This window comes from Sus scrofa, chromosome 1 (assembly GCF_000003025.6).
Source record: "Sus scrofa isolate TJ Tabasco breed Duroc chromosome 1, Sscrofa11.1, whole genome shotgun sequence".
NCBI classification, from domain to species: domain Eukaryota; kingdom Metazoa; phylum Chordata; class Mammalia; order Artiodactyla; family Suidae; genus Sus; species Sus scrofa.
In genome coordinates this window covers 85393811-85421405 of record NC_010443.5, presented here as the reverse complement: position 1 = coordinate 85421405, position 27595 = coordinate 85393811, and positions in this window count along the sequence as shown.

The following is a 27595-nucleotide window of genomic DNA, read 5'->3' as shown; positions in this document are numbered from 1 at the left end:
AATTACTGTGGGAGTAGGACAATTGCTCTAAACTCAAGACTTGAAAACTATGTGTAATTTAGTAATAATCCCTTGATAGAAATTTACATAGTCTAAGGATCTTTTTATATAACACACTCTTGAGAATTATCTGAATGATTATTTTTGCCTTTTTGTATTACTTTTTAAATTTATTTTATTTTATTTTTAATTTTTTTCCTCTGTACAGCATGGGGACCAAGTTACACATACATATATACTTACTTTTTCCTCCCATTGTCGTGTTGTGATGTAAGTATCTAGACATAGTTCTCAATGCTACACAGCAGGATCTCATTGTAAATCCATTCCAAGAGCAATAGTTTGCATCCATTAACCCCAAGCTCCTGATTCCTCCCACTCCCACCCTCTCCCTCTGGGAAGCCACAAGTTTATTCTCCAAGTCCATGATTTTCTTTTCTGTGGAAACATTCATTTGTGCTGTATATTAGATTCCAGTTATAAGTGATATCATATGGTATTTGCCTTTATCTTTCTGACTTATTTCACTCAGTATGAGAGTCTCTAGTTCCATCCATGTTGCTGCAAATGGCATTATGTCATTCTTTTTTATGGCTGAGTAGTATTCCATTGTGTATATATACCACATCTTCCGAATCCAATCCACCCAATGGAAAAAATGGGCAAAAGACCTGAATAGACCATTTTCCAGGAAGATATACAGATGACCAACAAGCACGTGAAAAAATGCTCAACATCCCTGATTATTAGAGAAATACAATACAAATCAAAACTACTGTGAGATACCACTTCATACCAGTCAAAATGGTCATCATTAATAAGTCCACAATAACAAGTGCTGGAGAGGGTGTGGAGAAAAAGGAACCCTCCTGCACCTTTGGTGGGAATGCAAACTGCTACAACCACTATGGGGAACAGTATGGAGGTACCTTAGAAATCTATACATAGAACTGTCATATGAGCCCATAATCCCACTCTTGGGCATATATCCAGACAAAACTTTCCTTAAAAAAGACGCATGCACCCGCATGTTCATTGTAGCTCTATTCACAATAGCCAAAACATGGAAACAATCCAAATGTCCATTGACAGACGATTGGATTAGGAAGATGTTGTATGGCTTTTGATTTCCTGATCCAAGTTGATCTAGGGCTATGATCAGTTCTTGGATTCCATATTCTTAAAAATAATAAGGTCAAAGGAAAATATAGTCTTGATTCTAGAAACTCTTCTTGCTCAATGTCCTTGAAATTGTTTGTTTAATAGACTACCTCATCTGCTCAGCTACTTACCTTAATTTTTAAGTAAAATTTTAAAATTAATTTTAAGTTTTTTGTGCATATATATTCTTTAAAAAACATTGGAACATAGACGACTATGGGTGTAGAGACTATAACTAAATATAACAATAGTCATTGAACATTTGGAAAAATTGTAACCTTAAGCTAATACCACTTTTTCTTTCTTTGGAGATAAAGACTAATACAACTGATGTAAAAATCTTCTGAAGTATGTAAGAAATGTGTCCTACTACCTGTGTGCATATGAAAATAAAAATAACAAAAAAGCAAACAAATTACCTAAGACACCTTAGTCAATGAGAAACTAGGAGATGAACATCATAGCTGGCATTAAATAAAAATACTAAGACAATATATTAAATTATAGCTAAACTAGGGGGGGAGGACAAGATGGCGGAGGAGTAGGGGGACACGCTCGCCCTCTCCCACAAACACAACAAAAAAAGCACATCTACAGAAGAAATGACTCGCACAGAACAGCAACCAATCGCTGGCAGAGGAACCTAAACTCCAATAACGGCAAGAAGTTCGTGACATTATTGGGCAGAACGGGAGAAAAGAGGAGAGTGAGAGAAGGTGAATCCGAGCGGGACGGGCGCTCCCGAAAGGGAACTGCGGAGGAGAAAGGGATCCCGCACCCTGGAAAGTCTCCTACCGGGCGAAAGATCAAATGAACCGGAGGAATCCCCAGATGCAGAGAAGAGTGTAGCAGTAAGTCGGAGTACGGAAAAATGGATCAAGAACCCAACGGACCATCTGAACTACGGGCACAGTCACCAAAAATTGAGACGCCTGGGTGGGGGCTGGGCACCGAATCCTCGGCTCCAGAGGTTAGTCCCCGGGAAAGGGCCGGGGGACGCCTGGGTGGGGGCTGGGCTCCGAGACCTCGGCTCCAGAGACTAGTCCCCGGGCTAGGGGGGCGGGGAAGAGCGGAAACTGCTTGGGAGGTCTCTAAACCATTTGACGGGGCAGAGACTGCCTGGGAGACTAGAAAACAAAGCTGTCGCAGAGGAAGGGAGCAATACTCTAGGGGCGGGGAAGTGGAAAGCCGCATCAGAGGGAACCTGGGAGAAGAGCCTGGTCTGCGCCCGTGCTGGGGAGCGGAGAGAAAAAGGGGTGGGTTCCCATAGAATACCCCCCCACGCCACAGCAAGCTTACAGGCCCGCTAGCTAGCAGAAAGCTGTGCTTCCCAGTGCATTCCCTCCCCCCACCCCCGCCACCCCCTACGCTCTCGCGGAACCTGGGGCTGCCTGCCATCCAGGAGGGCTGGCCTCAACAATTGCCTGAAGCCTACCACCGCAGGGGCTCTCCCTGCACAGGCCTGCTTGCCCTTTGGAGGGGCTACACTTCCACAGAGCAGCACCAAACACCACCAGCCCCCGAGAAAAGGCCTGCAGCCCAGAAAAGCTAGAACAAGCCTAGCCAGGCCGTGAATAGATCCGTCTAATTCTCCGACGGTTTTTCTGAGACGGGCTCCCCCGGGGAGGAGCCTCTTGGGTCTCCAAGGGCCTTGCTACCCGCCCAAGACCCCAGGGGGTGCTAAGACCTAGTGGACCAGCTGCATAGGACTGCCAGCTCCAGGCAGGACCCCCTGCAGCCCAGAAAAGCTGCAACAAGCCTGGCCGACTTGGGAAAAGATCTCAGACGGTCTTTCTGAATCGGGCTGCCCTGGGGAGGAGCCTCTTGAGTCTCCAAGGGCCCTGCTACCTGCCCAAGACCCCAAGGGGTGCTGAGACCTAGTGGACCAGCTGCATAGGACTGCCAGCTCCAGGCAGGACCCCCTGCAGCCCAGAAAAGCTGCAACAAGCCTGGCCGAATCGGGAAAAGATCTCAGACGGTCTTTCTGAATCGGGCTGCCCTGGGGAGGAGCCTCTTGAGTCTCCAAGGGCCCTGCTACCCGCCCAAGCCCCCAGGGAATGCTGAGACCTAGTGGACCAGCTGCATAGGACTGCCAGCTCCAGGCAGGACCCCCTGCAGCCCAGAAAAGCTGCAACAAGCCTGGCCGACTTGGGAAAAGATCTCAGATGGTCTTTCTGAATCGGGCTGCCCTGGGGAGGAGCCTCTTGAGTCTCCAAGGGCCCTGCTACCCGCCCAAGACCCCAAGGGGTGCTGAGACCTAGTGGACCAGCTGCATAGGACTGCCAGCTCCAGGCAGGACCCCCTGCAGCCCAGAAAAGCTGCAACAAGCCTGGCCGACTTGGGAAAAGATCTCAGACGGTCTTTCTGAATCGGGCTGCCCTGGGGAGGAGCCTCTTGAGTCTCCAAGGGCCCTGCTACCCGCCCAAGACCCCAGGGGGTGTTGAGAACCAAGTGAAATCTGCTACCATCGTGGGGTGGACCTCCCAGTCCTGTCTGCCCTCAGGAAGTCCTCCTTTGCTTCAAAGAAACACTGTTAGTCCCATCAACACTCCAGAAAAGCCACACTGCCTCAAAAAAGATTGACCAACAACGACAGCCCTCAGGAAATATTCCACGGCAGTGACAAGGCAAACACTGCCCGATCACGGAGAGCACAACTCCCTCAGGAGAAAGAAAACAACAAGCAAGATGAAGAAGCTGAGAAACCACCCCCAGTCAAACCAACAGGAGAACTCACCTAAAACAGTCAACAATGAAACAGATCTCTGCAGTCAGACAGACCTGGAATTCAAAAGAGAAATACTGAAAATACTGAAGGAATTAAGAGAAGATATGAACAGTAATGCAGATACCCTCAGAAAGGAGCTAGAAAATATAAGGAGGAGCCAAGAAAAACTAGAACATTCATTTGCAGAGATGCAAACTGAACTAGGGGCAGTAAAAACCAGAATGAATAATGCAGAAGAACGAATCAGTGATATGGAAGATCGAATAATGGAAATCACTCAATCTGGTCAACAGACAGAAAACCGAATCAAAAAACTGGAAAGCAATATAAGAGACCTATGGGATAATATAAAACGGGCCAATCTACGCATAATAGGAATTCCAGAAGGAGTAGAAAAAGATAAGGGAATGGAAAATATATTTGAAGAAATTATCGCTGGAAACTTCCCAAATCTAAAGGATACTGGATTCAAGATACAAGAAGCACAGAGGGCCCCAAACAAACTGAACCCAAACAGACCCACACCAAGACACATCATAATAAAAATGGCAAAAGTTAGTGATAAAGAGAGGATCCTCAAGGCAGCAAGAGAAAAACAGAATGTTACCTACAAGGGAACCCCCATAAGAATATCAGCTGATTTCTCTACAGAAACACTACAGGCCAGGAGGGAATGGCAAGAGATATTTAAAGTGCTACAGGGAAAAAATATGCAACCTAGAATACTCTATCCAGCAAGAATATCATTTAAAATAGAAGGGGAAATGAAATTTTTTCCCAACAAACAAAAACTTAAAGAATACAGCAACACAAAACCCAGGTTAAAGGAAATATTGAAAGGGCTTCTCTAAACCAAAAAGAAAGGAAGGAAAGGGAAGAAAAAAGAAAAGAAAAAAAAAAAAGAAAGAAGAAGAAGAGGAAGAACTAGGACTGAGGAAACTGCAATCAGAGAGCAGTCACTCAAATAAGCCAGCATACAGATTTAATCATGAACATGCTTCAAACAAAATAAAATTAAAAAGAAAAAAATAAAAGAGTCATCAAAACCATAAAATGTGGGCAAGGGATGTTAGGAGGTAAATAACCCTTTTTGTTTATATGTATGTCTCTCTTCTTAATTTTAATATAATAATGAAGTGTTTGAACTTACAGGACCATCAGGCTAAAACACACAATTATGGGAAGGGGTTAGCATACTTAAAAAACAGGGCAACCACAAGCCAAAACCAAATATTGCATTTGCAAAAAATGAAAAAAAAAATACACTCAAGCAGATAATAACAGGAGACCATCCAACCAAAAAAAAAAAAAAAAAAAAAAAGAAGAATGGAGAACCATAGAATCAACTGGAACACGAGGTTCAAATGACAATAAATAATCATCTATCAATTATCACCTTAAATGTCAATGGACTGAATGCCCCAATCAAAAGACACAGAATGGCTGGTGGATAAAAAGGCAAAAACCTTCAATATGCTGCCTACAAGAAACTCACCTTAGGACAAAAGATACATATAGATTGAAAGTGAAAGGCTGGGGAAAAGTATTTCATGCCAATAGACATGACAGAAAAGCAGGAGTTGCAACGCTCATATCAGACAAAATAGACTTCAAAACAAAAGACATAAAGAAAGACAAAGAAGGACACTATTTAATGATTAAGGGATCCATCCAAGGAGAGGATGTTACTATCATCAACATATATGCCCCAAACATAGGAGCACCCAGATACATACAACAAATATTAACAGACATAAAGGGAGATATTGATGAGAATACAATCATAGTAGGAGACCTAAATACCCCCCTCACATCAATGGACAGATCCTCTAGACAGAAAACCAATAAAGCAACAGAGATCCTAAAGGAAACAATAGAAAAGTTAGACTTCATTGATATCTTCAGGACACTACATCCAAAAAAATCAGAATACACATTCTCAAATGCTCATGGAACCTTCTCAAGAATCGACCACATATTGGGACATAAAGCGAATCTCAATAAATTTAGGAGCGTAGAAATTATCTCAAGTATCTTCTCTGACCACAATGCCATGAAATTAGAAATCAACCATGGGAAAAGCAAAGAGAAAAAACCTACTCCATGGAGACTAAACAACATGCTACTAAAAAACCAATGGGTCAATGAGGAAATCAAGAAGGAAATTAAAAACTATCTTGAAACAAATGATAATGAAGACACAACCTCTCAAAATCTATGGGATGCTGCGGAAACAGTGCTCAGAGGGAAATTTATAGCAATACAGGCCTTTCTCAAAAAAGAAGAAAGATCCCAAATTGACAACTTAACCCTCCAACTAAATGAATTAGAAAAAGAAGAACAAAAAAGTCCTAAAGTCAGCAGAAGGAAGGAAATTATAAAGATCAAAGAAGAAATCAATAAAATAGAGACTCAAAAAACAATAGAGAAAATTAATAAAACCAAGAGCTGGTTCTTTGAAAAGGTGAACAAAATTGATAAACCCCTGGCCAGACTCACTAAAAAGAGGAGAGAAAGAACCCAAATCACCAAAATTATAAATGAAAAAGGAGAAATCACAACGGATACAGCAGAAATACAAAAAACCATAAGAGAATACTATGAACAACTATACGGCAACAAATTTGACAATCTGGAAGAAATGGACAATTTTCTAGAATCTTACAGTCTGCCAAAACTGAATCAAGCAGAAACAGACCAACTGAACAGACCGATCACTAGAAATGAAATTGAAGAGGTCATAAAATCACTCCCTACAAATAAAAGTCCAGGACCAGATGGCTTCACAGGTGAATTCTATCAAACATATAAAGAGGAATTGGTGCCCATCCTCCTTAAACTCTTCCAAAAGGTTGAAGAAGAAGGAATACTCCCAAAGACATTCTATGAGGCCACCATCACCCTCATTCCAAAACCAGGCAGAGATACCACCAAAAAAGAAAACTATCGGCCAATATCATTGATGAATATAGATGCAAAACTTCTCAACAAAATCTTAGCCAACCGAATCCAACAACATATCAAAAAAATTATACACCATGACCAGGTTGGGTTCATCCCAGGTTCACAAGGATGGTTCAACATACGCAAATCAATCAACATCATACACCACATTAACAAAAAAAAAGTCAAAAATCATATGATAATCTCAATAGATGCAGAAAAAGCATTTGACAAAGTTCAACATCCATTCATGATCAAGACCCTCGCCAAAGTGGGTATAGAGGGAACATTCCTGAATATAATCAAAGCCATTTATGATAAACCCACAGCAAATATAATCCTCAATGGGGAAAAACTGAAAGCCTTCTCACTCAAATCTGGAACAAGACAGGGATGCCCACTCTCACCACTGCTCTTCAACATAGTTTTGGAAGTCTTAGCCACAGCAATTAGACAAACAAAAGAAATCAAAGGCATCCATATAGGAAGAGAAGAGATCAAACTGTCACTGTATGCAGATGACATGATTCTATACCTAGAAAACCCTAAGGACTCAACCCCAAAACTCCTTGAACTGATTAATAAATTCAGCAAAGTGGCAGGATATAAGATTAACATTCAGAAGTCAGTTGCATTTCTGTATACCAGCAATGAAACATTAGAAAAGGAATACAAAAATACGATACCTTTTAAAATTGTACCTCACAAAATCAAATACCTCGGAATACACCTGACCAAAGAGGTAAAGGACCTATATGCCAAGAACTATAAAACCTTAATCAAAGAAATCAAAGAAGATGTAAAGAAATGGAAAGATATTCCATGTTCCTGGATTGGAAAAATCAATATTGTGAAAATGGCCATCCTACCCAAAGCAATCTACAGATTCAATGCAATCCCTATCAAATTACCCATGACATTTTTCACAGAACTAGAACAAACAATCCAAACATTTATATGGAACCACAAAAGACCCAGAATCGCCAAAGCAATCCTGAGAAACAAAAACCAAGCAGGAGGCATCACTCTCCCAGACTTCAAGAAATACTACAAAGCCACAGTCATCAAAACAGTGTGGTACTGGTATCAAAACAGACAGACAGACCAATGGAACAGAATAGAGAATCCGGAAATTAACCCTGACACCTATGGTCAATTAATCTTTGACAAGGGAGGCAAGAACATAAAATGGGAAAAGGAAAGTCTATTCAGCAAGCATTGCTGGGAAACCTGGACAGCTGCATGCAAAGCAATGAAACTAGAACACACCCTCACACCATGCACCAAAATAAACTCCAAATGGCTGAAAGACTTACATATACGACAGGACACCATCAAACTCCTAGAAGAAAACATAGGCAAAACACTCTCTGACATCAACATCATGAATATTTTCTCAGGTCAGTCTCCCAAAGCAATAGAAATTAGAGCAAAAATAAACCCATGGGACCTCATCAAACTGAAAAGCTTTTGCACAGCAAAGGAAACCCAAAAGAAAACAAAAAGACAACTTACAGAATGGGAGAAAATAGTCTCAAATGATGCAACTGACAAGGGCTTAATCTCTAGAATATATAAGCAACTTATACAACTCAACAGCAAAAAAACCAATCAATCAATGGAAAAATGGGCAAAAGACCTGAATAGACATTTCTCCAAAGAAGATATACAGATGGCCAACAAACACATGAAAAAATGCTCAACATCGTTGATTATAAGAGAAATGCAAATCAAAACTACCATGAGATACCACCTCACACCAGTCAGAATGGCCATCATTAATAAATCCACAAATAACAAGTGCTGGAGGGGCTGTGGAGAAAAGGGAACCCTCCTGCACTGTTGGTGGGAATGTAAACTTGTACAGCCACTATGGAGAACAGTTTGGAGATACCTTAGAAATCTATACATAGACCTTCCATATGACCCTGCAATCCCACTCTTGGGCATCTATCCGGACAAAGCTCTACTTAAAACAGACACATGCACCCGCATGTTCATTGCAGCCCTATTCACAATAGCCAGGACATGGAAACAATCCAAATGTCCATCGACAGAGGATTGGATTCGGAAGAGGTGGTATATATACACAATGGAATACTACTCAGCCATAAAAAAGGATGACATCATGCCATTTGCAGCAACATGGATGGAACTAGAGAATCTCATACTGAGTGAAATGAGCCAGAAAGACAAAGACAAATACCATATGATATCACTTATAACTGGAATCTAATATCCAGCACAAATGAACATCTCCTCAAAAAAGAAAATCATGGACTTGGAGAAGAGACTTGTGGTTGCCTGATGGGAGGGGGAGGGAGTGGGAGGGATCGGGAGCTTGGGCTTATCAGTCACAACCTAGAATAGATTTACAAGGAGATCCCGCTGAATAGCATTGAGAACTATGTCTAGATACTCATGTTGCAACAGAAGAAATGGTGGGGGAAAAAATGTAATTGTAATGTATACATGTAAGGATAACCTGACCCCCTTGCTGTACAGTGGGAAAATAAAATTAATAAATAATAAAATAAAAAAAATAAATAAATTATAGCTAAACTAGTTTTAAATTATTGAAATTTTGAATTCATTATGCATTGTGCAGTGTATAAAGTGATTTGTATAAAAACATCAAGAAAATTTATGTCCTATCTTTCAAAATAAATCAAACCATCAAGTTGGGTTAGTAATGAATTTTGAAAAAGAAAATTTAGAGCATATACCTCTTATTAAGTTTTTATCTAAAGTAATATGGGCCAGAAACATCATGGTCCAGTGTGCCCATAACAAATATTTACAATTTTAATAAAGTCTCTTTTCTGTCAGAGAAACCATATTCACTGCACTAAGGAATTTTCTTTTTTCCAATTTCACATCCAAGGAACAACAACTGGTTATGGATGGAATGTTTGTGTCTCTTCAAAATTCATATTTTGAAGAATTTTAGTCCTCAAGTATAATGTGATGGTGTTGGGAGGTGGCGCCTTTGGGAAGTAATTAGATCATGAGGGTGGAGACTTCATGGAGAGAGAGTTTCTCTCTCTCTTATAAGGAGAGATGGGCAAGACCTTGAATCCTGTCTGTCTCTTTCTGCCCTATGAGGATACAATGAGAAGCCAGTCATCTGCAAACCAGGAAGAGTACTCTACCCAGAGACTGGATCCACAACCTTGATAGGGACTTTCCAGTCTCCAGAATTGTGAGAAATAAATATTTGTTTTTAAGCCACCCAGTCTATGGTGTCCTGTTATAGGAAACTAAACTGACGAGGACAACAACTTATCAAAATTATCCTCTAATTATGGAACTTGCTGATAGCATCTCATTGTGCCAAAATCCATACTGTTACTAGGTTCTAGAAATGTAGCCATTTATTCAATCCTACAACTACTTACACCCTTGAAATAGCTTCATTCTCTTAATCTTTGGTCCTATATTCATTTTGACATTATCCAAAATTTTCCTCCAAGAGGTATATCTTTATCTATTCCAACATCAATCACTTTATGGACTATTAAATTGGCTAACCTGTGAAAAGTGCCTTTTATCACCTCACAAGTGGAGTTGCTCACCTTTCTTATTGTGGTGGTCGGGCCAGGTACCCCGTGATGCTGTGGAGACATCAGACCAACAGGAGCTCATGAGCCCAGGGTATTAAGAGATCTGAATAATTGGGCAAACACAAAACTGTAAAAGATGATTATTTCAGGAAAGTAGTCTAGTTGAACTATTAAGTTTGACTTTACTGCAATAGAATTTCATTTGAAAGGTAACTGTGGTTCCAGGTACTCCATTGGATCTTTAGTTTAGGAGTTAGGCCATTTTGAATTTTTGCTTAACAATTTTATAGTCTTTTCAAATTAGGTTATGCAACTATCTTAATTTACTTCTAGATTGAATTGTTAAGGGGAATAATTTTATTTTGATTTGAACAGGCCCAGAAAGCATATTTTTGGTGTGAAATGTCAAAGTATGTTTTTCTTCCTTAAATGAAAATAGCTTGCACATTTGGTTGACATTTGATATAAAGTGATTTCTATAGTTTGAAGCACAAGTGAACTTCAATTTTAACCTTGTAATGATTATACATGTTTATGGAAAAATGAGTTGAAATGTAGAACTGCAATCATTGTCTGCATTTTCCAGGCTTTGCCAGGCCTAAATGCTTTTTTATTTAGAGAATTTTCCATGCCTTTAGGTTACTAAGAATCAGAATAATGTAAACTGGTACATTTTTATTCGGTTGACTCTGTAGCCAAGAAGGTGGTGACTAGGAGCTTTGTTCACCATGTCATATTTTGCATGGCCTTTGCCCTATACTCTTAGAATGTAGTGGTGGCCTATCAGGAAAGGGGGAATAAATCATTCTGAAAAAAAGGCCTGGCTTAGGGTTGACGCTCAAGGAGGGAAGTTCAGTTACATTATTTGAGAAGCTAAGTTACATTATTTGAGAGCACATTGTTCATTATTAAAAGGCCCTGCCTGGTGTAACACTTATAATTTGGCTTATGTTACTCTCTTGGGTCCAAGGGGAATTCAAATAGTTTTGACTACAACACAGCCAGGGTCCAGAAGGTCTGGGACAGGACGTATCTTCCAAAGGAGAGGTTGCTGGCTAGAGCCAGGCAGGCTTTCAGGATCCTGGCCAAATTGCTAGAGTTCAGGATGCTGGTACCAGAGCTATTTGGAACACAAACTAGGAAGAGGGGCAAAACCCAAATGTACAAAATTTTCGCAGATGGAGGAAACAAAAAAATGCTGGATTTTACTGATTCAGTTATGGGGATTCCAGCTAACTCTTGACCCTATATATTATGTGGGAAATGGCCTCTCAATGTGATTCTCTTTGTCTTAAGGACCAAGGAGTCTTGAGCCCATGGCAGAGGACCCCATATGAATATACTAGTGCACTATTCCCAGGACTTCCAGAAACCCATTTAGTTCCTCCTTCTAGTTACTAACTCCTACAGAATAATCATTCTTCTGATAATAGATAAGTTGTATGTTTCTCTACTTCATGTGAAATGAATCATATGGTATATCCTTTGGTGTCTGGTTTCTTTGGCTTAACATTATGCTTGTGAGACTCCTCAATGTTGCTTTTAGTCAAAAATCATTGATTTTCATGACTATGCATCATTTAAGTGTATAAACATATAATTTCTTTTAGTACTTCTATTGGTGAACATTGGGGTTTTGTCTTGTGTTCATGCTGTTATGTACAGTGTTGCTATGTATATTCTACTGATGTCTTTTGGTAAGCATGTGTACACATTTCTGTAGATACTGTAGAGTCAAATTAGTGGGTCATATATCCTTTTAATTTTTTTTAAGTTTGGAATTTTATCAATTAGCCTCTCAAAGATTTTCTATTATCACAAATATATTATAGATCCATCCTATCCTTCTATACCTGGACTACTCTTCTATTGACCCACTTTTGCCAAAGTTTTAATGCATGCAGCCTTAATTATGGGCTTCCTTCCTCTGTTATACATTTGTAGTTTCCCAAATATTAAGTATAAGTGCTATAATTTTATGAAGAGATAAAGAAATCAATAGCCATTTTTTAGTTTAAAAAATTCATAAACCCATCTATCTAGTTTTTAGATTTTTTTCCACAAATGATAGAGAAGAAATATGAACATAATATAAGGTGTTCTTTTAAAAAATTGACCATGCTGAAATCTGACATTTCAGAACACATAAATACCTGGGCATTTATTTACATTAAACACTGTCCTGCTTTACAAAAGGATCAACTCCAATCTTCAAAAAAATATACTTTTCAAAATAATCTTTATTTTTAGGACAGTTTTAGAATTACAGAAAATAACTGAGAGGCTAGTACAGAGAGTTCTCATATTTCCTCCACAGATTTTCTATTATTGGTATTTTACACTTGTCACAATTAATACCCTGATACTGACACATTATTATTAACTAAAATCTCTAGGAAATTCAGATTTTCAAGGATTTTTAGTAAGCCCCCATCCTTTGCCCCAGGATCCTATCCAGGATACTATATTATACATAGTTTTCATGTCTCTTTAAACATCTCTTCATGTGACAGTTTCTAAGATTTTCCTTGTATTTCATGACCTTGAGAGTTTTGAAGAGTAATGGTCAGTATTTTGCAGAAACTCGGGATTTTTTTTTTTTTTTTTTGGTCTTTTTTGTCTTTGTTGTTGTTGTTGCTATTTCTTGGGCCGTTCCAGTGGCATATGGAGGTTCCCAGGCCAGGGGTTGAATCGGAGCTGTAGCCACCGGCCTACGCCAGACCCACAGCAATGCGGGATCCAAGCCGCGTCTGCAACCTACACCACAGCTCACGGCAACGCCGGATCGTTAACCCACTGAGCAAGGGCAGGGACCGAACCCGCAACCTCATGGTTCCTAGTCGGATTCGTTAACCACTGCGCCACAACAGGAACTCCTCGTTGGGATTATTTTTTAATGTTTTCCTCTTTTTAAAATTAAAAAATTTTAATTGTGGTTAAAAAAATATAACATAAAACTTATGTTAAACATCCTTTCCCAATTTGAACATATTCATCACATCACATAATTACCAATTGCTTTTACTGTGTGTGAGAACATTTAGGATCTGCTCTCTTAGCAAATTTCAAGTATATAACATGGTATTGTAAACTACAATCATCATGCTATAATTAGACCCCCAGATCTTATTCATCTTTTAACTACAATTCTATGTCCCTTGAACATTATTCCTATTTCTTCCACTTCCCAATGCCTGGTAACCACTGTTCTATACTCTGGTTCTATGAGTTTGACCTCTTTACATTCAACATATAAATATATGAGTGATATCATACAATATTTGTCTTTTTATGTCTGGCTTAGCATAATGCCCTTCAGATTTATCTATGTTTTCACAAACGGCAAGATTTCCTTCTTTTTATGGCTGAATAATATTCCACAAATTTTTTTCATTTATTTTTTATTGTTATTTCCCCCAACACACTTTTTTTTTCTCACTGTACAGCATGAGGACCCAGTTACACATGCATGTATACATAATTTTTTTCTCCGTTGTCCTTCTGCGTTATAAGTATCTAGACATAGTTCTCAGTGTTACACAGCAGGATCTCATTGTAAATCCATTCCAAGAGCAATAGTTTGCATCTGTTAAGCCCAAGCTCCCAATCCCTCCCACTCCCTCCCCCTCCACCTGGGCAACCATAAGTCTATCCTCCACGTCCATGATTTTCTTTTCTGTGGAAACATTCATTTGTGCTGTATATTAGATACCAGATATGAGTGATATGGTGTTTGTCTTTCTCTTTCTGACTTATTTCACTCAGTATGAGAGTCTCTAGTTCCATCCATGTTGCTGAAAATGGCATTATGTCATCCTTTTTTATGGCTGAGTAATATTTCATTGTGTATATATATCACTTCTTCCTAATCCAGTTGTCTATTAATGGACAATTGGGTTGTTTCCATGTCTTGGCTATTGTGAAGAGAGCTGCAATGAACACGTGGGTGCATGTGTCTTTTTTAAGGAAAATTTTGTTTGGATATATGCCCAAGAGTGAGATTATGGGGTCATATGGTAGTTCTATGTATAGATTTCTAAGGTACCTCCATACTGCTCTCCATAGTGGTTGTACCAGTTTACATTCCCACCAACAGTGCAGGAAGGTTCCCTTTTCTCCACACCCTCTCCAGCACTTGTTATTTGTGGACTTAATAAGGATGGCCATTCTTACTTGTGTGAGGTGGTATCTCATGGTAGTTTTGATTTGCATTTCTCTAATAATCAGGGATGTTGAGCATTTTTTTCATGCACTTGTTGGCCATCTGTACATCTTCCTTTGAGAAATGTCTATTCAGGTCTTTTGCCCATTTTTCCATTGGGTTGTTGGCTTTTTTGCTGTTGAGTTGTATAAGTTGCTTGTATATTCTAGAGGTTAATCATTTGTCAGTTGCATCATTTGCAACTATTTTCTCCCATTCTGTAAGTTATCTTTTTGTTTTCTTTTTGGTCAGAATTTTGCCAGTTTGATTAGGTCCCATTGGTTTATTTTTGCTCTTATTTCTATTGCTTCTGAGAAAATATTCGTAAGATTGATGTCAGAGGATGTTTTGCCTATGTTCTCTTCCAGGAGTTTGATGGTGTCTTGTCTTATACTTAAGTCTTTCAGCCATTCTGAGTTTAATTTTGTGCATGGTGTGAGGGTGTGTTCTAGTTTCATTGATTTTCATGCCTCTGTCCAGGTTTCCCAGCAATTCTTGCTGAATAAACTTTTTTTTTCTATTTTATGATCTTGCCTCTTTTGTCAAACATTAATTGACCATAGTTGTCAGGGTTTATTTCTGGGTTCTCTATTTTGTTCCACTGGTCTGTTTTGGTAACAATACCATACTGTCTTGATGACTGTGGCTTTGCAATATTGCTTGAAGTGTGGAAGAGTTATGCCTCCTGCTTGGTTTTTGTTTCACAGGCTTGCTCTGGCAATTCTGGGTTTTTTGTGGTTCCACATTAATATTTTGGATTGTTTGTTCTAGTTCAGTGAAAAATGTCATGGGTGATTTGATAGGGATTGCATTGAATCTGTAGATTGCTTTGGGTAGTACGGCCATTTTTACAATATTAATTTTTCCAACCCAGGAGCATGGAATATCTTCCCATGTCTTTGAATCCTCTTTAATTTCCTTGATTTATGTTTTGTAGTTCTCAGCATATAAGTCCTTTACCTCCTTGGTCAGGTGTATTCCCAGGTATTTGATTTTTTGGGGTGCAATTTCAAAAGGTATTGTATTTCTGTATTCCTTTTCTAGTATTTCGCTGTTTGTATACAGAAATGCAACTGATTTCTGAATGTTAATCTTATATCCTGGTACTTTGCTGAATTTGTTGACCAGTTCAAGTAGTTTTTGGGTTGAGTCCTTAGGGTTTTCTATGTATAGTATCATGTTATCTGCATACAGTGACAGTTTTGCCTCTTCTCTTCCTATTTGGATGCCTTTTATTTCTTTTGTTTGTCTGATTGCTATGGCTAGGACTTCCAGTATTATGTTGAGTAACAGTGGTGAGAGTGGGCATCCTTGTTTTGTTCCAGATTTTAGTGGGAAGGCTTTCAGCTTTTCTCCATTGAGTCTTACATTTGCTGTGGGTTTGTCATAAATGGCTTTGATTATGTTCAGGAATGTTCCCTCTATACCCACTTTGGTAAGAGATTTGATCATGAATGGATGTTGGACTTTGTCAGATGCTTTTTCTGTATCTATTGAGATGATCATATGGTTTTTGACTTTTCTTTTGTTAATGTGGTGTATGATGTTGATTGATTTGCGTATGTTGAACCATCTTTGTGAACCTGGGATGAATCCCACTTGGTTGTGGTGTGTGATCTTTTTTATATGCTGTTGGGTTCAGTTAGCTAAAATTTTGTTGAGTATTTTCGCATCTATATTTATCAAAGATATTGGCTGATAGTTTTGTTTTTTGGTGGTATCTTTGTCTGTTTTTGGAATTAGGGTGATGTTGGTGTCATTGAATGTCTTTGGGTGTGTTCCTTCTTCAACCTTTTGAAAAAGTTTAAGGAGGATGTGTATAAGTTCCTCTTTGTATGTTTGGTAGGATTTGCCTGTGAAGCCATCTGGTCCTGAACTTTTATTTGTAGGGAGTTTTTTTTTATGATGTATTCAATTTCATTTCTTGTGATCACTCTGTTCAGTTGGTCTATTTCTTCTTGATTCAGTTTTAGCAGGCTGTAAGACTCTAGAAAGTTGTCCATTTCTTCTAGGTTGTCAAATTTGTTGGCATATAATTGTTCATAATATTCTCTCATTTTTTTTTTTTTGTATTTCTGTAGTATCTGTTGTGACTTCTCCCTTTACACCGGCAGCATACGGAGGTTCCCAGGCTAGGGGTCTAAATGGAGCTGTAGCTGCCAGCCTATGCTACAGCCACAGCAATGTGGGATATGAGTCACATCTGCAAACCACACCACAGCTCACAGCAACACCGAATCCTTAACCCACTGAGAAAGGCCTGGGATGAAACCTCTGTCCTCTTGGATGCTCATTTGTGTCTGCTGAGCCATGATGGGAAGATCTGTTGTAAAGGAGCTTTCTAGTTTGAGTGGTCACATTTGTTTATTTTTGCTTTTGTTACTTGTGCTTTTGATGTCATATAAAAAAAAATCATTGCCGAGATCAAGTTTGAGATGTTTTCCCCTACAATTTCTTATGAAATTTTTGATAGAGAAATCTGTGGATCACTTTGGGTATTATAAGTATTTAATACTTTAATTCATTAATAAGGCATATATTTCCATTTATTTATGTCTTCAATTTCTTTCATCAATGTTTTACAGTTTTGGCATGTAGCTCTTTCTTTTTCATCTCATTGATTAAATTTATTCCTAAGTATTTTATTCTTTTTTTATTCTATGGTAAAAGGGTTTTTTCCTAATTTCTTTTTTGGATAGTTTGTTGTCACATATAGAAATGCAATTGATTTTATATGCTGATTTTGCATCTTGCAACTTTCCTGATTTTTCTTATTAGTTCTAACAATTTTTTTGATTCAAGTTTTAGGGTTTCCTATAAGTAAAATCTTGTCATCTGCAACACAAAGACAATTTTACTTCTTCTTTTCATACTGAATGCTTTTTATTTCTTTTTCTTGCCTGATTTTTCTAAACAGACCTTCTATTTGTATATTGAATAAGAGTGGTGAGAGGGAGTACCTTATTTTATTTATGATATTGGGAGAAAACTTTCAGCTATTCATCACTGAGTATGATGTTAGTTGTGGGCTTGTCATATATGGCCTTCATTGTGTTAAGGTACATTTCTTCTTTTATACTAGTTCTTTGTGCTTTTTTTTTAAATGAAAGGATATCCAATTTTATCAAGTACTTTTTCTAAATCTATTGAGATAATCCCATGTTTTTTATTCATCATTATGTAAATGTGGTATTTCACAATGATATGTGTATTTTGAAACATCCTAGCCTCCCAGGAATAAATCTAATTTGATGATGTGTTTCTTTATTTTAATGTGCTGTTGTATTCAGTTTGCTAGTATTTGACTTTGAGAACTTTTGCTTGTGTGTTCATCAAATATATTGGTCTGTGGTTTTCTTTACTTGTAGTGTTGTTGTCTGGCTTTGGTATGAGGGTAATGCTAACCTCGAAAATGAGTTTGGAAGTATTTCCTCTTTAATTTTTTGAAAGAGTTTGAGGAGAGTTGGCCTTAGTTCTTTTTAAAATGTTTGGTAAAATTTTCACATGAAGCCATCTGGTTCTGGGCTTTTCTTTATTGGGATTTTTTTTTATTGTTGTAATCTATTTAGTTTCTACCTGATCTGTTCAGATTTTCTATTTCTTCATGATTTAGTCTTGTTAAGTTTAATATTTATATGAGCTTATTTAGTCTATGTTATACAATTTGTCATTATATAATTGAGAGCAATATCCTATAAGCCTTTGTGTTTCTGTAGTTTCAGTTTTATAACTCTGCTCTCATTTATAATATTTTGTAGTTATTATTTTTTTTAGTCTTTTTTTTTTTCTTGGTTGGTCTACCTAAAGTTTTGCTTATCTTTTCAAAAAAATTAACTCATAGTTTTGTGGATCTTTTCTGTTGTCTGTTTAGTCTCTATTTTATTTATTTCTTCTCAAGTCTTTATCATTTTCTTCCACCTACTTTGGGCTTAATTTGTTCTTTTCCTAATTCCATGAAAATGTAAAGTCAGTTTATTTTGGGATCTTTCTTTTTTCGTAATGTAGGCAGGTATCACCATCTGAGTTGCTTTCGCTGCATCTCATAAGTTTTGATATGTTGTTTTCATTTTTGTTTGTTACAAGATTTTTTTTCTCTTTTGATTTCTTTCTTGGCCTGTTGGTTTTCCAGTAATGCGTTATTGATTTCTAGTTTCATACCATTGTGGTAAAAAAAATAAATGCTTGATTTGATTTCAGTCTACTTAAATTTGTTGAGATTTGTTTTGTGGCCTAAGATATGACCTATTCTGTATAATTTTCCATGCTCACCTAAGAACAATGTACATTCTGCTGTTGTTGGATGAAATGTTCTATATCTATCTTTTAGGTTTTTAAGTGTGTAGTGTTATTAAAGTCTCTTGTTGCCTTATTGAATGATCTATTTTGAGAGTGGGGAGTTAAGTACCCTACTATTATTGTATTGCATTGTTTTCAACTTTCCCCTTCAGTTCTGCAAACATTTGCTTTAAATATTTAGACACTCCAGGGAGTTCCTGTCGTGGCACAGTGGTTAACGAATCTGACTAGGAGCCATGAGGTTGCAGGTTTGATCCTTGCCCCTGCTCAGTGGGTTAACAATCCGGCACTGCCGTGAGCTGTGGTGTAGTTCACCGACGTGACTCGGATCCTGCGTTGCTGTGGCTCTGGCGTAGGCTGGCAGCTACAGCTGATTAGACCCCTAGCATGGGAACCTCCCATATGCCTTATGAGCGGCCCAAGAAATGGCAAAAAGACAAAAAAAAAATAATTTAGACACTCCATGGATGTGTACATATTTATGGTGGTTATATCCTCTTGATTGTTTTTTTTTATTATTATTATAAAAGTCATTGCCTTGTGATGATTTTGACATAAAGCCTTTTTTTTTCTGGTATAAGTTTAGCCAGCCCTGCTATCTTTTGTTTACTAATTGTATGGAATATCATTTTCTATCCTTTCACTTTTGACCTATGTGTGTCCTTAAATCTAAAGTGAATCTTTTATACACAGCAGAGAATTGGATTCTGTTATTTTTTTAATCTATTCATTCACTCTATGTATTTTGGTTGGAGAATTTAATCCATTTATATTTAAACTTATTATTTTAGTGAAGGACTTAACTTTTGTGATTTTGCTAAGGTTTTCTGTCTGTTTTGTAATTCTTTTGTCTCTCTATTCCTATCTTGTTTTCCTCCTTTGTGATTTGTTTGTAGTGGTATGTTTTGACCTCATACTCTTTATCTTTTTGTATCTATTAGAAGTTTCCTCTTTGTGGTGGCCATAAAATTTACATGAAACACCTCATAATAGTCTTTTTAAAGTTGTTAGCAACTTAACTTTAATTGCATACAAAAACTACACTTTTATTCCCTTCCCCACATTTTATACTATTGATGTCCTATTCCACATCTTTTTATATTTTTTTAATCCAGTAACAGATTATTGTAACTATAGTAATTATAAATGCTTTTTGGCTTTTCATTTTTATACTAGAGTTAAAAGTGATTTATATAGCACAATTATGGTATTAGGATATTCTGAGTTTGACTATATATTTTACCTTTACTAGTAAATTTTATACTTTCATGTATTTTTATGTTGTTACTTAGAGTCCTTTTATTTCAACTTGAAGAACTCTCTTTAGTAGTTTTTATAAGGCATGTCTAGTGATGATGAGCACACTCAGTTTTGTTTGTATGGGAATATCTTTATCTTCATTTCTGGCACACAGCTCTTCTGGGTATACTATTATTATTTTTTTTCTTTTGAGTACTTTGACTATATCATCTCACTTTCTTCTGGATTGAAAAATTTCTCCTGAGAAATATGTAAGAAGTCTCTTCTCTTGCTGCTTTCAAAATTCTCTGTCTTCTACTTTTGATAATTTTTGGTGTTTCTACGTGCTAATCCTCTTTAAGTTGATCTTGTTTTGGGTTTTTCGAGGTTCATATATCCTGATGCCCATATCCCTCCCTTGCTTTGGAAAGTTTTCAGCCATTATTTTTTAAATTAGCTTTCTACCACTTTCTCTTTCTCTTCTTGGACTCCCATAATTCTTCATGGTGTTCCATAGGTCCCATTTGTTTTCACTATTTTTTATTCTTTTTTATTTTTGTTCTTCTAACTGGCTAAATTCAAGTAATTTTTTTCTTATGCTCCTATGGCATGTGGCAGTTCCCAGGCCAGGGATCCTACCTGAGTGACAGCAGTGACCAGAGCCACTACAGTGACAACATCAGACCTTTAGCTGCTAAGCCACCAGGGAACTCCCAATTGATTTATCTTTGAATTAGCTGATTATTTCTTTTACATGATAGAGGCTGCTATGGAACTCTCCATAGAAGTTTAGAAGTTTTCAGTGCTCTTATTATATTCTTCACTTTCAGGATTTGTGCTTGGTTCTTTTTTATGGTTTTTACATACTTATTAAACTTGTTTTGTCCATGCATTTTCTTCAGGCCATTTAGCTATGTGTGTTCTCTTTCACTGAACTTCTTTATGAGGATCATTTTGAATTCTTTTTCAGGTAATACATAAATCTCCATTTCTTTGGGGTTGGTTATGGAGATTTATTAGTTTCTTTTGGTGGTGCCATGTTTATCTGATTCTTTGTGATCCATGTAACCTTGTATTGATGTCTATGCATTTGAAGAAGTAAACACCTCTTCTAGTTTTTACAGATTGGTAGTCAGCAGCTGCATATCTACTGTTTGGTCTCTGGACTGATAGTATCATCTCCAGGCTCACAATTGAGTGTGATTGGAGCTGGGTTACTTGGCTGCTGCTGGGCCCAAAGTGAGGGCTACCGTTGCTGGGTTTGTTACCAGGTGTGCAGATGAGTGTGGCTTTCTTTGGGTCCCTAGGAAGACTCCTGACAGATCACTGACAGGGTAGGCAGGATGGGCCTTTCACTGAAGTTGAGAGAGGCTAGAACCAAGTCATAGGTCTGCTTCATCATCCATGGCTTGAGCCAAGATCTGTAGTCCTACCTCTAGGGACATGGACAGGCATGCCTTCTACTAGGTTTTTGGTTGGGGCTGACTTCCTCAGGAATATGGCCAAGTGAGACTGGAATTGGGTCATAAGGCTGCTTTAGGATCTGCAGTTCGTTTGATGTTGGCAGCCCTGCCTCCAAGCATAGTCAGACATGTCTCTCAGCAGTTCCTAGTTTGGTCAGGACTACTCCTAGACTTAGTGTCAAGGGATTGGAGCTCAATTACAAGGCCACTTCAAGATTCACAGTTGGACAATGGTCAGTGGGTCTACTTTAGGGGATGTAGAGGAGAGTGTCTTTTGGTGAGTCTCTGGGTGGGAAGGAGTGTTTCTGGCCCAGGGCTGAGAGGGGCTGGAAGTGAGTTGTAGGGACATCTCAGGATCTATGGACTGAGGTTGGAGTACCTGCCTTAGTACATGGATGGGTAGGACTGGTGGCTAAGAGGAGTCAGAGCAGATTTACATGACCCCTCAGGGTCCACAGTCAGAACAAAATTCAATGGCCCTGTCACCCAGGGCATGGGCAGACATGACTTCTAATTTCCTTGGAAGATGGTGCTGTTGGCAGGGCCATGATTAAAGGAAGCTCTAGTCAACCAATGTGGGGACAATGTTGTTTCCAGGACTATAGCTGGGATTAGAGTCAACAAGTCTGCAAATTGAACACTGGACCTACTTTTCAACTGGCCCTTCTTTGTCTTGGTCTTCAGAGTGTTTCAAAATCTACCTGCATCCCAAAACTCCCCCAAAGGCAATTTTGTCTATTGATGGCTGTCCAATCATTGTTGCTAAGTAGGAACATGATCAGGGGACCCCTTGCTCATGTCATCTCCCATTTTAACCATTTTTGAGTTTGTAGTTCAGTAGTGTTAACTACAGTCACACTGTTGTGCAACAAATGCCAGAACTTCTTGATCTTGTAGAACTGAAAATTGAATGCCCATTGAACAACAGCTCCCTATTTCCATTCTCCCGTCCCCAGATTTTTTAAATTATTAAGTCCCTTGGTAGACTTAAAATACAATTCTGATTTTATATAAGATATATTAAGAATATTTATTGAAAACTTACCATGTGCCAGGCATTTTGTCAGCTATTTTCAGATATATTTTCTTATTTAGTTCTTACAACAGTAGAGCTGTACTTACTGTTCCCATTTTTTTTTTTTCAGATTTTGGAACCTTGGCTTTGTTGAGTAAATTGCTAAGGGTTACAATAGCAACTAATGCAGACAATATTGATACTAAACTGTACCTGTGGGAATGCAAGTCTATGCTCTTTTTTGCATAATATTTTACCTGCAGCTCCCTAAGATTCTGCTTATTACATATTTTAAGGGGACAAGTGGAAAAATATCTGCCCATAGGAAAAAAATTCTAAATATAAATGAATAGAGTGATTAAAAGCTTTGAGGAATCTCAGAGAGAATCTGAATATTTAGATACACATTTTAAAATTTCGGTAGATGTGATGGAGGTTGTATTTAAAGTGTTCAGCATTTTGGAGTTGGAAAACCCTCTGCCTCAGGGTCTGCCCACTCTGGACCATTTCACATTCCATTCCTGTGACTGACTGGTGTGCATGACTATGACAAATGCTTGGCAGCCTCGTTGGGCTGGGCCTGTGAGTGTGAGGACTCAGACTGTCATTCATCTGGGGCCCAGTGCCAAGGACTGAGTGCATGCTGCAGACACTGCTCCAAGCTCCACCACCCTATTGGCCAAGGCACAAGTGCAAACTGTGCTTATGAATTTATAATAAATTATTTTCTAATGGAACATTTAAAATCAGACAAAGAAAATGCTTTCCCTCTGGAATGGAATTCCACCCTCTTGCAATCTGAGTTTGACTTGGTAAATGATGGGACAGGCTACTGAGGAAGATTACAAATTGCATCTATCAAAGGGTTTTAAAAAAGAGAATAACCATCTGTCCATGGTAAGTGCAAGGTTGAATCGTGTCTATGAATCTGAAAAGGCTATTGTGTTGTAAGAGAAATATTCACTAATAGAAAGGAGACCTAGGCTTTGGTTCTCAGCTTTCCAATAACTCTCCTTTTGACTTTAAGCAAGTTCTTGAATTCTGTCATCATATTGTGACATCTCCAGAGAGCATTCCCTCACATTTATATTCTGCTGGCAGCTAGGTATCAATATATCAACCCTAAATTAGGATTAATTTGGACTAAAATGTGTTCTGTGGAAAGCTGGGCCCATGGGAGGCAAGTAAATATTCTGAGGTATTTTACAATAAGTTGAGAAAAGTGAGTAGAACAAAATTAAGCTATTCTTTTTAAATGCCAAGATATGTCAGAGACCTTAATGTGCTAAAGAGCAGAGTTATTTTTCAGGAGCTAACTGGCATACGTGTCCATGAAACCCATTTTATGCAACGTATAATAGATTTAGTGCTCCATGAAACATTTTATAATAATCACAGATTTCAAGCACAGTGCTAGAATTTCCAGCTTTGAAAATTTAGTGTGTCTGTGTTTTATAAATATTTCTACTTCTTTTAGCCTATCAAGGGATATATGAACATTTATTAATTTATTAATTCATTTAATAGGATTAAAGCATTTTCTATGTTCCAGGATTGTGTTAAGGGTTGAAATATATCAGTGAATAAACAACAGTAGCAAAATGTCTCCCCTCATGAAGCTAATATTTTTGTAGTGCAGGGGAAAGATAAGAGATAAATAAATAAGGACTAGCATACAATTATGTACTATGGAGAAAAATAAAGATATAATTCCAGATTAACTTTAGAGATTTTGCTAAATAAGTCTAATTATAGAATTTTGTAGCAGTCCTTCTTTTATTCTCTTGGAATGGCCACTCTGGTTGCTTTCTCATAGGATGTTTCCTCTGTGAATCCATGCTCTGGAAATCCCAAACCATAAGGAAAAGTCAAGTGTAGGTGCTCTTAATAACAGTCCCAGTTGTCTCAGTCCTTCAAATCACTTAAGCTCAAGTGCCCAACATGTCAGTGAAAACGGCCTTCACATAAGTTCAGTCCTCAGGGAGGCAAGTTCCTCTTGGCCATTTGAGTCTCTTCCCAACTGAGGCTCCAGAAAAAGAAATAAGACATCCTACTGTACTCTCTTAATTCCTGACCTACAGCACCCTTGAGCATAATATGTTTTTTGTTCTATGTCACAGAGCATTTACTTAGCAGCAGCAGAATCTGTAACAAGAGTCATATCTTTCTTCCTTAAGGACACATCTTCCTTAAGGAGTATGACCATGATTTGCATCAAAAGGCTCTTTTATGTCACTTATTACATAGTTTATGTGGGAATTATGAGGTCAAGTAACATCTAAGAAAAGCTTGGTTGTCTTATGCCCTGGTGAGGGTAACTCGAAAACTGTGCCTTGCTTTTGTGAGAATTATCAATGCCTTGGAGGACCCCAAATTTGATTCACTGCCATGAAAGTAAATATGTCTTTAAGGAATTCTTCATAATAAACATCATAAGAGATTGATATATTAAATAGGTTGCCTTATTAACTCAGAATGATTAACAACATAGTATGAACTAAGATACTCATGTTGATTGTTCTGCTTATTATTTTTATTCAGAAATCTTTATTCAGGAAGTCATATTTTTCAGACACCATTAAATTGAAACAAGAGTTGTTTGCTAGATTTAGATGGACAATAAAATTAAGCTGTGATAAACTAATTATTCATTCCCATAAAAGGCATTCACATACAAAACCTCTTACAGTACAAAATATTGAATTTAATTAACTGGTAAATTCTCTACATAGTGCTATAGAAACACTATAGATTTTTTTCACTATAGATATTTTTTTTTATTCTATGCTGACCCTCAGTTTTGCAATACACACATATTCTTAAAAATATCCTAGTGTTGTTAATAGTATCATCATCAGATCTTCCTTTACACTTGAAAGCCATTCTATCACTTTAAGGTGATTTTGAATATATCTCATCTCCTAGATCATACTGTCAGTTTGATATTCAAATTCCCAATTTTTGAAAGCCAATTAACTCTACCCTCCTTATTGAGAATGGTAGAATATTCGTGATTACATAGGATCTTAAAAAGGTACTTTTCCTAAAAGTTCTTTGAAGCCAGTAAGCGGGACAGAGATTTCCAAATAAATCTATAAAATGATACATTTATTTTAAAATTTACTTTCTTTGAAATGGACATGAAAAAGCAAAGGCAATTCACAGAACATGAACACAATCTCTGATAACATTGGTCTCTATAATTCATTCTTTATTTGAATGAAGGCTTTGGAAATTATTTTAATGGTTTTGATGACAATTTATAGCATGTGACTTCCCTGACCGCTACAACCACTCTAGTAAACTTTAAAAAAAATGAAGTTAAAAACTTAAATTCTTTCTCTAGCAGTGGAAATTTTCCTGCCACTAAAATGGAAATCAACATAGCAATACAATTATTTCATGTAAAGGGAGAACTCTTTAGTCTCTCAAAACTAGTTCCATAGAGTTGTTACAGACATTAGTAAGAAAGTATATGGTCTCTGAAGAACTTCAGAATCTGTAACTTGCAATTATTGCTATGTATATATTTACTTGCAAGCAGAGTCTTCCTCTTTGATTATCGTGTATCTCTTTTGGCTGACATCCTAAAAGAAGAAAAAAATGATAAAATAATTAAGGAGAAAAAAGCAAACAAAAAAGCAAAAAAAAAGAAAGCCTATAAAATCTCACATAATCATAAAAATTGTAGGGAAACAAACACAGCAGATCTTCCTGTCCATTACCTAAAATATATTGTTTTTACTCTATATTCAACTTCCTTGATTTTACAGTAATTATCATTGCTTCATTTAGGGGCTCATTTCATAGAATAAGAAAACATTTGATTAAGAAAAAGTGGACTTCATTTTTCAGTATGAACTTTATTGTTCTTATAGTATTTTGAATACAATAAGATCGATATAATTGCACCAAATCCAGGTAGCTTTGAGGAAATACAGAAACATAGGCTTTAAGAATTCCATTCTTATCAAAGTGCCCTTGTTGTTTTGGTATTTGGTAAAGTTGGAATAATTATAAATCAAACTACCTTCACACAGCCCTTCTTTCAGGGACACATTTTCTAAAATTCTACTACTTTCATGTTGAATGAGAGTTGGAGAGTTAACTTGTATCTAGTTCCACAGCATTGAGTTCTTTTCCAGGGAAGACTGACTATTTGGCATATTTATTCACATTAGATCAAGAAGAAATAGCAGGATAAAAAATAAAAATATAGTCTTAAAGGAAAACAGATATTAGAGTGGGAGAAACATGCAGGGTGTCAGGCACAGGATGTGAGGAAGCACAATCTATTGGAAGATGATTTTTGAGGTCTGAGTACAGGAGAATCCAGGAATAAACTTCAATTCTAAATTCAAGAGGTTGCAATTGGAGGTTAGGATGAAGACTATAAACATTACGAGGGTCTAAGTGGCTTGTTTTTATGTAATGCTGTCTATGTGATGCTGAAGTGAGTCTATAACATTATGGGGACTTGTAGGGTCAGAAAGCATTAAGACAGCTGAAAAATAACCTTATTTCCTCAAACAAACTTTTTTTTTTATTTGAAAATTGGCTCAGGTATTTGTAACATTACTTCATAGTTAAGAATGTCTTAAAAGGGCTTCTAATAGGTATAAACCAATGCAGGACCTTTATCTGGTAAAATACTTGGCTCCAACTTTCCTCTAAGCCGGCATACCACATACCATGTACATTTTCTCCTCTTTCAAACAGCTTTAGCTATGCAGCTACTTTCTGTCATGGCTACTCTATTATTTCCTCATTTGGTTTATTCATTTTTAGCACATGTTCATTGATGGACTATGTTAGATCAGGGTACTGGGCAAACAATGGATAAAAGATGAGTTTTCTGTCCCTATGGTGTATAAAATTCTAGTAAGAGAGATGGCATTAAATCTAGGGATGGTGTAATAAAAAGTAATGTTTAATAATTCTGGGGGTAGGTACATTGATGTATGTTATATTTTGAACGTATGAATA